We start from the raw sequence: 13,399 nt of genomic DNA, 5'->3' as shown, positions 1-13,399 counted from the left end.
CCAGAGGAAAGTCAGCTAACTTGAAAGATTTCTGCACCTGAGCCGCTTGTTTACTGAAGCAAAAGGGCACACAGTTACAGATGAGCTGGATTTCAATTGCAAAAACATCTGCCAAAGGAAAGCCTTTAAAGACTTCTCAGCGACTTTAACAAATCAGACACCCATGCACCTTGTCAAAATGGTCCTGTTTTGCCAGCCTGCTGTTATGGAGGGGAGGAGATGCTGGTGCAGGAAGGGCCTTCACCAGAAGTGTCATTTGCCTGTATTGGGGGGAGCGTGCTCCCAGTTTGCTCTAATCACTGAATTATTTGCTTATTTATCAGGTAGAAAATACAATTAAAAACTCCAGCTCCTGTCCTCATTTCACTGATAGACTAAAGCGGTACAAAGTGTCCCTGACGGCTCCCTCCAAGCTTTCCAATGCAGACACTTCTGCCCCTTTTTTGGTTTAGAGCAGCCTTTGGAGCTATTTTGTAGCGTGACAACAACCTCAGCCCTGTTGCAAATCGTGTTACATGCCCGGCTGTTACAAGGCAGGCATCCAGGGCAGTGTTTTCAGGGACAGGAGCATCTATGGGGCTGCAGCAGCTACACACAGCCTCAGAGTAAGTGGTGGCAGGATCAAGCCCAGCTCCACACAGGACAGAGTTTGGCACCGATTACGGTGCCAGGGACCGTGCCAGTCACAGCCCCTCATTTCAGAGGTGAGCACTTGTTTGGGCTGGGCTGAAGGTCTGAGTGCAGCTCAGTCTGGCTTTGCCAAAACCGAGGGTTGGCACAGCGTCCTGCTCCCAACTCACCCAGGGCAGAGGGTCTGCTTCACGGAGCACGTCATAGCTTTGGGAATCGTGCTGGGGAAACTGGTTGCTGCTCTGGGAGCAGCTGGGAGTTTCCTTGTTTATTGGCACAGCATCTCAGGCTGCAGTTCTTTCTTCGTAGTCTTACTGGTCTATTTGTAGAGTGCATCGGAGCAACACATTTGCAGCTCGCAGCGAGAGCCTTGTTTACTTGGATTCGAAGACAACTGTAACTTTTTTAAGACTTGTTTGTAATTTGCTAAGACATTCTCTTTACACAGTGTTATGTTTCTTCCACTTGTCCACTGTGACAATAAACAGCTTTTGAAAGAACTTGAGCAGGCTGCCTGCAAGTGCTTTGGCTTTGCTGAAGCCCTGTCAAGCAGACACTGGGCTAGAGCGAGACGGGACCGTGACAGCCTAACTAATTCTGGCTACAGATGAGAGAGAGGAGCTGCCACAGCTGGAGAAGGGCGCTCACAGCTGCCACTGTCCATGAGGGACCTCTCCGGCAGCAGGTACCAACCCAGTTAGGGGCAGTGAGGGAAACAGGGATAGCAGCTCGGGGACACACGCGCTGCTGCTGCGCTGTGCCCCTGTCGTGCTCCTGCCACGGCGACTGCAGGAGCTCTCTGCGTTGCCACTCGCTGCTGGGGCCAAACTCTTGCTGGCTCCAGGTGCAACACTTGCATCGGGCTGGTGTGAGCTGCGTGCGCTTACTGGTGCTGGCAGATAATACCGTGGCCCTCGAGAGCAACTCGCCCGTTCTGGTCACACACCACCAGGTCTCCAGGAAAGGATGGTTTTCTGAGCCTGGTTTAGTGCCGCTAACTGGGCGCCAGACCTGTGTCTCCAGCTGTCAGACCCCACTTCAAGACTCGCAGGGCGGCGCAAGGCCGCGCAGCCTTTGCTCTCCAGCCACAGCCAGCGCAGGATCCCCATCCCTCCATCCCATGCCGTAAAAGCAGCACCAAAGCTGAGAGGCAGCAAGAGACCCACACTGGCTTCCCTGTAGCTTCACTCCGTTCCCTTACCTTGGCTTGGCAGAGGAAAACAGGAGCCTATGGCAAAACTGTATAAATGGCCGCACTCGGCAGCAAAGGCGTCAGAGCCGGGCCAAAGGCAGCGAGGGACACATGCACCATGAGGTCACTGCAGACGCCGCTCAGTTTTCAACTGATGGAACAAATAATCTTGGCAGCAAAAAGCTGCAGCCGTGCACGAAACGCGTGACTGTTGCTTTAGTAGGTAGAAATAAAATGGCAGGATCGTGCTAGGTGAAAATGGAGGCCAGGTTGGGAGCTGCCTGCTGCCGTTGGGGACTCTGAATTTACTCCCAGGAGACGGTTTCTGTTCCCTTGCTGGGGGCTCTCAGTTGCCCCGTGGGATGGGTGAGGCTTCTAAAAACATGACGTAGGGACAGCGGCGAGTCCTTCCTCGCTTCCCCGGGTGGGGACAAACGACGAGAGGCTGCAGGGAGGGCCACAGGTGCTGGGAAGTCCCCTCTTTTATCCTGGGAAATTCACGTTCGAATCCCCCATGAATCTCAACGGGGCTGAGGTTAGCCGGTGCTCATTCTCCGCTCCCAAAGGTAAGCCAGAGGTGAGGGCACGAGCTGCAAAGCTTTGAAATAACTTGCCTCAGGTACGCAACGGGACTTGAAAGGAGGGATGATGTTTCAGAGAAAACAGCAGCCTCGGCTTCAGGAGCATCAAGGCATGAGAGGTCACGGCAGGCAGGTTAGGGAATAAAAACTGGTCTTGTAGTCAGCCGGGGGCAAAAACTACAGCCACCGCTTTATGCTGGGAAAGCAGGGGGTGTCCTGCGCCCTCGTACGTCCGCGCTGATGGGGAGGCCCCGGGTGTCTGCATGGGGAAGCAGCAGATTTCTGGCTGATGCCGCCTCCCCCACCCGAGCTCAGTGCCTTCGGGGTCAACCAACGCGTTAAGGGGGCGAGACATAAATCCTTGTCACGCACAGGGCCTGCAGCCGCTGCTGGCACCAGGGCTGCGGGACGGGGGGGCTTTCCAATGGCCCCAGCAGGCTGGGACCTCCCGGAGAAACGCAGAAATGGAAGATGCAGAGATGGGCGCTGGGTGCAGGAAAGGAGGAACCAAATATTTCCTCTTGCTCTGGCCATCCTGCTGGTAACTGCCACCACTGCAGAGCTGCTAAGGCAGGGCCAGGGGTCCAAATCCCAGCCCTCCCCCTGGCCTGGCCCCCGCCCCGGCCCCGCACCTGGGACAGTTCGGGGTTGCTCACAGGGGAGCGGCTCTGTCACTTCACGGGATGCAATTTTCCGGCTTTGGTGGCTCCTCTCCTTCCCTCGCCCCACCCCAGAGCCGCCGGCTTTCACAGCCCCGGCCACCCCAGCCCCGCTCGAGGGCGGCAGCCCCCCTGGAGCAGCGCTGCTTTGGAGGCGTCAGCAAGACAGGCTGGTACTCACTCGACGGGGGCACAACCACATCATCACGCCCGGCTCACCCGCGGTCCCTCCTGCCAGCCCAGCGGGACTGACGAGGAAGGGACGGACACTTCTCCAAGCTTAGCACCCGTGGCCAGTGACCATTTTGTGCAGCACAGGTGAGCCTGGATTTGAGCACCTTCGCTGAGAAAGGTGCTGTGGCCAAGGGGCCACTTCCACCCCTGCAGCGAGCGGCTGCGCCCGAGAGCAAACTGGCCCCGGTGAGGAAGCGTCCTCCTTGCTCCTGCAGGGAAGAGAGCTAGAGCTCCACTACAGCAAATCCTTCGCAAACAACTAAATTATGCCCAACTGCTCGCGTCTGGGGATTCATCCTATACACTAAAGTCAGCAACTTAATTAGCTGCTAAAGCCTTGCGAGCCAGGAGACATAGACCTCACAGGCTGGAGCAAATGACGCTGTCAAGTTTTCATGCTCCCGTTACCTGCCAGACTCTTTAACCCTGAGTTTAGGAGATGTTAATCCTGGCCTGGGTGACTTGTGAAGAGGAAAGCTGCTCCCTTTAGAAGTCACCTGGGTCCGCTGAGGCAGGGAGCAGACGAGGAGACCCCACCGCGGCACGGGGGGGGACGGGGCCATGGTGGTCGTTCTCCTCGGTGACGAAGCCTGTCCAGGCTTGGACAGAGCCTTTAGGTTTTCCTTTTCCTTCTGCTTGAAGCCTGCTTAAAGAAGCAACTAGGAGGGGAAGGGGGTGAAAAAAAAGTCTTTGTTAAAACTCAAACGCATGTTCAAACAAAGAAATCAGTAGCCAGGGTGAAAACAAAAAGCAGGGCAGGAGCTCGACACAAAACATGATTCAAAAGATAACAGGCCAAATCCGGAGAGCACCTGCAGTTTCCACCAAGCTCAGCTGAGGACCCGTCCCCGCGCTTTTAATATCTGCCTCCTCTACGCTCTGTTGCCTTTACGAGGAGTGAGTCATCTTGCGTCAACTGAGGATGGGCTTTATACAATTATTTATTTATGTCAAGCCCTCCTCCCTGCCCCCACGCATCCCTGATCTCATCCCCCTCAGAAAACAGATGCTTTATTAAACGAGGGCTGGAAAACTCCGTCTCACTTGGCTTTTGCTAAGGCTCCTTGTTGTCCAGCGGCTGACTGGTGAGGAGACGGCGGGCACGAGCTGCACAGCACCTCGCAAGCAGTGTCCTCTATGGCCTCGTTTGGCTTTTTGGACACGGCTACTCCTCTCCCTGTAGGGTGGGATGGAGCTGGGCAAATACGGAGCTAAACAAATAGACTGGGTGATGTTCAGAGAGACCAGCAGGCTCCAGCCTGAGCCCCCCAGGCATGAGCATTGCTCGGGTCTTGTAGCCGCGGAAGGAGACCTTCCAGCACAGGCCACTCAAAAGCCAGGGGAGAAAACGCCCCTGTTCAGCTCCAGCTGCTGCAGGGGACTCTTCCCTCCCTCCCTGCTCTCTCTGCTGCAGGCTGATGTTTTGTTCCCCTTCCTGCTAAAAGCAACGCCGCATCCAGAAGCGGACGTGGATCACTGGCTGTACCAACAGCGTGTGGTAGCGGGGCCAGACACGCACACACACACGGAGCACCACCATCTCGCGCTGACAGCCCCTGGGAACAGACCGGGGCCGGTGCTGCTGGCTGGTTCACCCCTCAGGGCAAGCAACTGGGGGCAGAGGCAACACGTCCCATGTCCCACGTCCCATGTCCCAGCCGTAGGCGGGAGGGCAGGACACGATACCAACAGATGCCACTAATTTAAATTCCACACATGCAATCCTGTACCTACTGAACTGGAATGATTTCCAGCAGATTTTCCTGATGTGAAGCCAAACGCAGCTCTAAGTAGTTATCAATTGCTTCCATAATACAGCTCAAGACCGAGGAGAAAAACACAGGAATTACTGGCAGTGAAGGAATTCAGGCTTCCCAGAAGGCGATCGGGGGGGGAAGTTACAGTAGCAGGAGATATGAACACGTTCCTTAGTAATTACATCCAACTGTCTCTTGGTGCAGACTTGAATAATTCATGCATTAAAACTATCATCTCCCATGGAGAAAATTGTGAGGGTCATAACCGTCGCCGTGTTTTAACGACAGGTTCAGCTACCCCTCGCCACACCAGGCGGCTTCTCTCAGAAGCGGAGCCAGCAAGGACGGACACCCAGCCTCGGAGGAACCTATGCTATACACCCTTGCATCACATTCCACCAGCAGCTGTTACCAGCCTGCCGACAGGAGCAGCACCCCGTTGGGCTGAGATGCAACACACCATCGTAGAGGAGGCGTTTCCTGCCTGGAGAGCGAACTCCTTTCGTTTTCCCCACCTACACTACGCATAACCTTGGTGAAACACACTTTGGTTTTGCTCGGAGCACCCGCAGCTCCACCCCCAACTAGTGCAGGGGAAGAGGTGTAAAGTCACCCCGTTGACCCAGCAGCCTTACACCGTACGCCATCCAAAACCTGCGCGTCCTCGGTAGCACATGGCTCACCCGTGCCCTCCTCTTCATCTCACTCGTTTCTAGCACAAGGGCTGCAGCTCCTTACCCGCTGCTGGGGCAGGCAGGAAGGCGTGGGGTAATAACACAGCCAGCCGGGTCTCTCACGCCCACAGGTACCCGCTGCGGGCAGCGCTGGAGGCGACCCGATGCGGTGCTTAGCTGCAGCCGCTGCCCCGGGCGGAGGTTTCCAGGCAGTCGCAGCGCAGTGCTCTGCCCTCGCCAGGGAGCTCAACTGCAGACCGATTTAACGCCCTCCATGGCTCTGGGCAGAAATTCCCTCCTCCAGCAACGCGTCTCTGCGGGAGCCTGTTGCAGTAGCCTCCTCCCGGCTGTTTAGGGACAGACAGGAGAGTGCTGGTGACCGTCACGGACAAGGAAATCCAGGCACTGCCCGGCCACAGGTACGCTGGCAGGGCGTCAGTTTAAACTATGAAGCGTTTTGGGAGGAAGCGAGAGCGGTATTTGGGTAGAGGAAACTGAAGGAACGGGCAGTGCATTAAGCTAGCTTGATGCTTAGGGACCGGGAAGCTGCATCAAGGTGATGAGAAAGGGCTGTTTGCCCCCCACTCACCCCCCCTCTTTTTTCTTTTTAAGCCACCCACGAGTTTCCCACCTCCTGACCTTGCAGCTCTGATTTATGCTAACCTTGAAGGCCATCACGTCTGCTGAGGATCACCGGAGGACACATCAACCAGAGACACCTCACCACCAGCCACCCTGGCAAAACAGCGGCTCCATGGGCTCCGCTCTGCCAAGGCCGTCCTTGGCCAGCTGGATAAAAGCCCGTCACACAGCCGCTTTGCAGGACGTTGAAGAGCGAAAGGGGCTCTGAGAGGGGCCAGAGGCTGGCCCAGGGGGTCCACACTCCTACCTGCAGAACTGCAGACAGGCGAGACACCAAGTTGCTTTTCTAGCTGCGACTATACACCACGCATTGCTTTCTTCTTCCTCTGCTTCAGCTTGGTCTGCAGCACAGACATACAGAAGCTCTGTCCCACAGCAACGCTTCTTTCACTAATACTTAAAATAAAAAAGAAAAAAAAAATCACCCGGAAGTGTGAAGAAAATTGTGCTTCAAAAGATTTATTACATATATTTGTACATATTTTACATGAATGGAATGTTAAACATACAACCTAAAAATCAATAAAAAAATATTTTCATTCATGATTATGTACTAGCAGACCACTGAAAAGAGTACCTTAGAACAACTTAAGTCAACTTGCAATCATACTGCTGAATTTAAAAAAAAAAACAAAACCAAAAAACAAAACCAAACATGTTTTACATTAGACATTGCAAATTACATTCCAATTTCTGCTCCGGGTAATGAAGGAAGACATCTTGTCCGTTACCACTGCACGTACGGGTGGCATTTCAGAAGCTAGCACGCAGTTCCCTCTAACTCGTTGTGGGCAGGGTTAGCTCTGTGGGAAGAGGCGTATGAAAAAGGGGAATATACACTCTGCTCCCTACCAGCAGGCCCCTGCCAAAGGGTAGGGAGAGCCAGAATGACATTCGCAATCAAGTGATAAGGGTAATGCTGGATCACCACTCGGTCAGTGTGATGCTGCAGCTTTTAAAATTAAATTAGTTCATTAAAACATCCCCTCTACAGCTAAGCCACCTCCCTTCTTCCTTGGAAGTTATAGTACTTTGGCAATATCAGCTAGGAGAGAATTCTTGACTGTACGATAATAAATACTTCAGCTTCATCTTAACATATAGAGGAAGAGCACAGAATCACACTTTGATGCCTCTTCCTGCTAGCATTTCACACCTTGAGAGCTTGTGACCAGTCGTGCCGAGAAGTGTTTACTATTAAACATAACAAATTAGCAATAAAAAGGACAGATTTGAGGGAAAACAAGAGGAACGGGATACAGCAACAGATTATGTTCTTGCAATGTCGGGTTACTTACACTTGAAACTCTGCCAGAATCAAGCAAATCCTACTTATCATTGCAAAATCTTTGCCAAAGCACACCCGAGGGCAAAAGTCTCTCAAACAAATGTACATAGATTAAAAGCTGCCAGAAAGATCAGCTAGCGGGCTTGCTGCCTTCTACTTCTTCTACACTGGCAACTTCTTGGATGAAAAGACAACCAAGTCCAACCTCTTTCAGGTGCAGGATATTCCTACCATGGTTTACCTGAGCAAGTCTTCAGCAACTAGTAATGCCGCACAGTGAGGTCATTTTACAGTTTATCCCATCATCAGCTCTGACGTACTTAATTGAGAAATGACTTCACAGAACACAATGCAGCAGCTTGGGAAGCCGGCCGAACTGTGTAGTAAGATAACCAAATGCAACTAGAGACAACTTGAGAGTAAGGACTGTTTGGTGGTGGTTTTTTTTTTTTCCCCCCTCCAAGGGGCTAAAACATCTTCAACCTGATTTTAGAAGCAGGTTAGTTTATATGAAGAAACATCAGAAGATTCACACTCAGGAAACAAATCCTGGACATAGTTCTCTCGTGAATTTCTCACACAGAGTATTTTGAGCAACAAGAAGTTAAGTGGTATGAGCTGATGACACTGCTGCAGGAAAAAACACGTTTGGCTGGGTTGTAGCAAAACCCCTAACAAGCCTTCCTCTTCCACCTACAACCTCTTACGTTACTTTTGTTGAAGCCCATGGAAAGCCTGTCCAAAGATTGAGGGGATATGGCCTAAAATGTATCGTGTCTTCAGCTAGGAAGAAGAGAAGAAATTGATACTAAAATGACTTTTAAGCTTGGAAGGGTGGAAAAGTGAATCATAAAAATATAGCACTCATCAAAAAATGAGATAATCCTCCACTGGCAGATGTGAGCTGGAAGATCCCATGGTAGCACTTCTGAGTTCCTGGGTATACAGTAGTCTCTTAGCAGGGAACTCCCAACGGTACAGCAAAATTAGTCGGTACAAAACAGCAACACCAAATTTGCACATAAATATTCTCTTTCAATATGGGAAAGCAGCTAAAATTCAGAGAAACTCAGAGAGATCATGGCCTATATCAAAACCAACATAAGCCTGGTTGCTGTTTACAGACAGATAGCAGTAACATTCAAGTGCCACATTCCCTGCTTTTGGTGGAACACAGAAGAAATGGAGCAAGTTTCTGAAGCCCTCACATGGAAAAGGCGGCATACTAAAAGCATCCGTAAGCATACCTTATGCATTAGACGTTATCCAACCAGAAACACCAAAAATCGACATTTCTGAATAAAAATTATCTTTCCCACATTGGCTGAGATTTTAGTCTACTGGGAGTCAGTTTTACCAACTCTCCAGCCTTTCAGCAAAGACTTAATTAAAAAGCCAGTGCTCCTAGCATTAAGAACTAGGATAAATGTATAAATCTCGAGATTAAGTCATAAAGCCCCCTTTACATCATAGAGGGGGGGAGCAGGGGAAAAGAAGGTCACAAGTATCCACCCATGCCTTTGTACAGTGCCTACACGTTTTCCATTTCAAAATACTGCAGTACACTTACCCTTGAATATGACAGATAATACAAATAAGACCGTTTTATGCTTTATTCTGCCCAAAAATAAAATACCACAAATTTGCACTGTGCTTCATATTTTTGCTTTTACATCCCACTGAACTCATCACCGAATGTACACGTTGAAAGAAAACTAGCTACCTCCTTCGAAAGGAAAGTGTTGTTCTAGATATACTGGTTTATAAGAGACAGGACAGTGGGTGCCCTGTGCCGACAGTAGCATGGGTCTCTTGGTATTGTATGGAGTAGGGTTATATACAATCCCAACTCATAGCCACCTCCACTACGAACTTCAAAACACAAGTCGCTACTCAAGATACATGGGTATGTTACAAGTTCAGAAAAATCTCACATTTCAATACAGTGTTGAGTCTACTCTTCCCCTTCTGGCAAGCAGCACGTTTATGGCAGACCTGAGTATGGGAACTATTTCACACCCTTACGTACTTGGGGAAGATATAGGCCAGATGACAGAAAATACTCTGAAACAGCACAGAATTGGCAATCTCAATATATTTACAGGCAAAGAAGCATATCGCACCGTAATTTAAGTTATTGCTTCTTGTGGACAAGTGTGGTATTCCTTGATCGAGACACAGGACTTGTTTGGTGTTTATTTTCCTCTTCTGAAACACAAGGACTCAGGACGACTGTGAGGATGTTTTTAAAACGAAGGTGTTGCCTATGACTAGAGCTACGGCTACAGCATGGCTGCCGCCAGCTGACCAGCACAGCTGGTGACAGAAAGCTTACATAGGTGAATATCCACAGGCGTTTTCAAACCCAAGCATCACTCTCATGCTTCCAGGGTCATTCTAGGCTTGGTCTACATTACAGGTTTTGATACAAGAAAACCTCCCACAGCCTTTCAGAAGAGATTTATGGATACCAAGAACGTCAAACTAGGATCTAAGGCTGACCTCGTATCAGTTCCTCAAGTAATCCAAGGTATTGCTGCTCCGCCGTGCTGATGGAAGCAGCAACGGACTCTTGCCTGCAAAACCACACACCAGTGCGATTGCTAGTGGCATGCTTTTCAAACACCGGTCCTATATGTAGGACAGCAGTGATAACTGCTGGGTCTTTAAACCAGCTACTTGCATCTGAATACAGAAAATTAAGGTTTTTGAAAAAACAGTAAATGAACTAGAAATATGAACTACCAAATCTGAGCTTAAGTTGTAAACAGATTTATGTTTATAATATTTACCTACTTAATCTCCAAGCCAAAGACTATCTATGACCTCAGAGCACAGGACACCAAAACACTTACCTACCCCTTTTACATTATTACAGGTGAGTTTCTGTAGGCATGAAGCCAACAGTAAACATTAAATCAATGCAAATGCAAAAGCTTTACTTTCAGAAGACAGCAGGAATTCAAAACATTGGAAAAGTGGGCGTGCAGGCAACACCACTATTCGAGTATTACAGGTGCTGTAATTCTTCATCCCCTCCCTCCCCCCATGATAATACAAGGCAACACAAATCTTTTCAGCTAAAAAGGAATCTGTACAGGGAACAACTGTACATTTGATGTGACTACAGAATTGAAAGTGTGACAAAATGGTGCTGCTCCCACTGAAAAAGAGAATACGATGGGGCCCCATAGTTACAGGTTCAGCTGAAACCAGTGATGCAAGCCCAAAAATGTAGAAACTGCACCAGCGATTATCTCGTTTGGACTCCTTTAGATTTGCAGCATAACAAAGGCATTTTACAGAGCAACGTTCAGGAGAAAATGTTATCCAGGCAAGAATTGCTCTGCAAGCAAGACAGGAGAGTTTAGTAACACGCACTGCACTTGTTCTCCAGATAGCAGCAGTTGCTCCTGTTCTTTGCCCTTTTTGATATGAATCACAGTAGCAACAAAAAAAGAAAAGCAGAATTATGTATGTACAAGAAAAATGTTCGAAGCGTTGTGCAATTTATTTTAACTATTGAAACCCACTAAAAATGCTGTCGCTAATAAATATTCATAAACTCTTCCCTGTACTGTGAAATTCAGAAACTACTACAATTCATTCTTGATATAAAAAGTATGCTTCTGAGCCCTGATATCTGTTCCTGTTTATTGTCTCCCCCCCCCCCTTTTTTTTTTGTTGAACTGTGTTACTTTATGAGAACTAATACTTATCCACAGTTTTACTTGGTGTACCCCTGCAGAGACATCCTATGTTTCATGGAGCCCTGGTTATACCAATATAATACAGTAAAATAATAATAAATTAAACAAATGCAGGTGCATTAAAAAAAACAAAACCAAAAAAACCCAACAAGCCCAAACCACACCGTCAAATGCTGGTCTCCACATGAAGAGACCAAGGATTTAGATGCAAAGTACTACAGATCCTGCCATTAAAAAAACATTCAAACAAGGAAACAAAAACTTGCGCGTAAGTGTTTTAAAAATTAAACACAAATCCCACCTCGATGTTATCTCACCCATGCCTGTAAAAAACCCTCTTGCTGTGCCCACATTTGCAGTTATTCATTTACACCTCAGGAGGCAGCCTGGAGATGAGAGTAGTACAATAAAATAATTACCTGAAACATTTTTAAAAAAATACCCGTTAAACAAATCACCTTAACTGGCAGCACTTAAAATTGGTAATTCTTTTTTTTTTTTCCTATTAAAAAAAAGTTGCATAGCTGTAAGATTTTGCTTTGCTGCATTTTTTTTGTTGTTTTTACTCACAAGCAGTAGAAGAGAAGTTTTAGTTACTTAAATAGCAATACGATGTGCAGATTTCAACAATCCCTATAGCTTGATCAATATAAATTAGTTACCTGTCTTGGTTTTACTCTTTGGACTGCATTGTGACAAAGGTTTAGTTACAAAATTTTGAAATATAGTATTCCTATCCACAGAAGTTTATGTTTTCTGTTCTTGAAAAAAGTGAAGAACGTAAAACAGGGTGTGAATTCAGTAAATTAAGGTCACACTGTTACATTATATTTAGTTTGCCATTTACTCTTCTTCAGCCAACGAGAAGGTGAAAATGTTCCTACTCAAACCCGGGGCCATCCTCCTGCAAGGGTCTCGGATAGCACGTATCGAACGTCTCCGCTTCCACTTGAGGCAGTAGGAAACGTCCAATAACCCGCTTCTTCACAGAACCAGAAGTTAGGCTGAAATTAGGAACTTTGGCCTTCGATACAAAACAGTGTCAGTAACGTCTGTGGGGAGTCGATTGTTACAGAATGTGCAGCATTTTCAAAATCCCTGTGTGTCCTTTGCATGAGTGTTTGGTATACTGAGCACTACTGGCAAGTAACCGGCATCTGCAATGCTTTTTCTGTGTCACTGTCCATCTTTGCCTTTTTCAGCCACAAAGAACTGTAAGTCTCAAGCCAGGCACGCTGTGTTCAGCAAGGGAACCTCACATCTCCTATGTTTTCTGATCAGTGGAAGCAGCTGTTGAAAAAGCAGAAGACAAAAGTACCATCGTTTCAGCTATTTCAGTATATAACACACTCAAACGGCATAAGCACAACCAACCACCGTGTTTTCCTTCCCCTTCTCCTTAAGCCCCAATTATCACCACCTCTGCTGTGGAAAAAAAAAGAAGCAAATTGGATTTAATGTGAGCTTAGACACCCATGAGCATGTACAGAGACAAATATATTCATAAACAGCACGCAGGCTTCTTCCACAGTTCAGTTGCTGGGGGCAATATAGGAACCGTGTTTGTGTATTAATATCGGCTAACACCGCCCTGAGATTAAAACAACGATCCCTGTAGCAGGATACCTTCCTTCAGGTTTTCACTGCTACCCCTGTAGCAACCATACCACTGCAATGTGACCTGCAACACAGACTCATGAAGCAAGATGAAACAAATGAACAAATAAATGCCAACGATGAAGTCTTCAGATTATTTTTTTTTTTTTAAATCTCCATCAGAACAACAAAATCAAACCCTCAGCTACCAACCAGAATTTCAGATATCTCCATTCCTTTAAGAATTGTGATGATTTTTGGTGTGTTTTGCAACGCTTAGGGGCGGCAGTTTAATGCAAGATAAAGTTTTCGAACTAGTCAACTAAAATAATAAACCTATCCTTTAAACCTTTGACACTGATTGCAGATCTGAAATCATTAACACAAAACATAAGCTGGAAAAAAGTGCACCTCTGTGAGATGGGATGGATAGAAA

The 13,399-nt window shown here is 48.0% G+C and overlaps 1 protein-coding gene across 2 annotated transcripts in view; it reads right to left on the bottom strand.

The window, feature by feature from the left end:
* Window positions 1-6,812: 6,812 nt before the first annotated feature.
* ZNRF2 (zinc and ring finger 2) overlaps window positions 6,813-13,399 on the bottom strand; it is a 61,401-nt gene continuing 54,814 nt past the window's right edge. For both annotated transcript variants that reach the window (XM_087770289.1, XM_087770282.1), the window contains one exon: window positions 6,813-12,657. The gene's annotated coding sequence lies outside the window, so the exon portion shown is untranslated. The remainder of the gene's footprint in view (window positions 12,658-13,399) is intronic.

This window comes from Nipponia nippon, unplaced genomic scaffold, assembly GCF_047370975.1.
Source record: "Nipponia nippon isolate SJK-2023a ecotype South Korea unplaced genomic scaffold, ASM4737097v1 scaffold_1, whole genome shotgun sequence".
Taxonomy (NCBI): domain Eukaryota; kingdom Metazoa; phylum Chordata; class Aves; order Pelecaniformes; family Threskiornithidae; genus Nipponia; species Nipponia nippon.
This window is presented reverse-complemented; position numbering and strand designations above follow the sequence as displayed.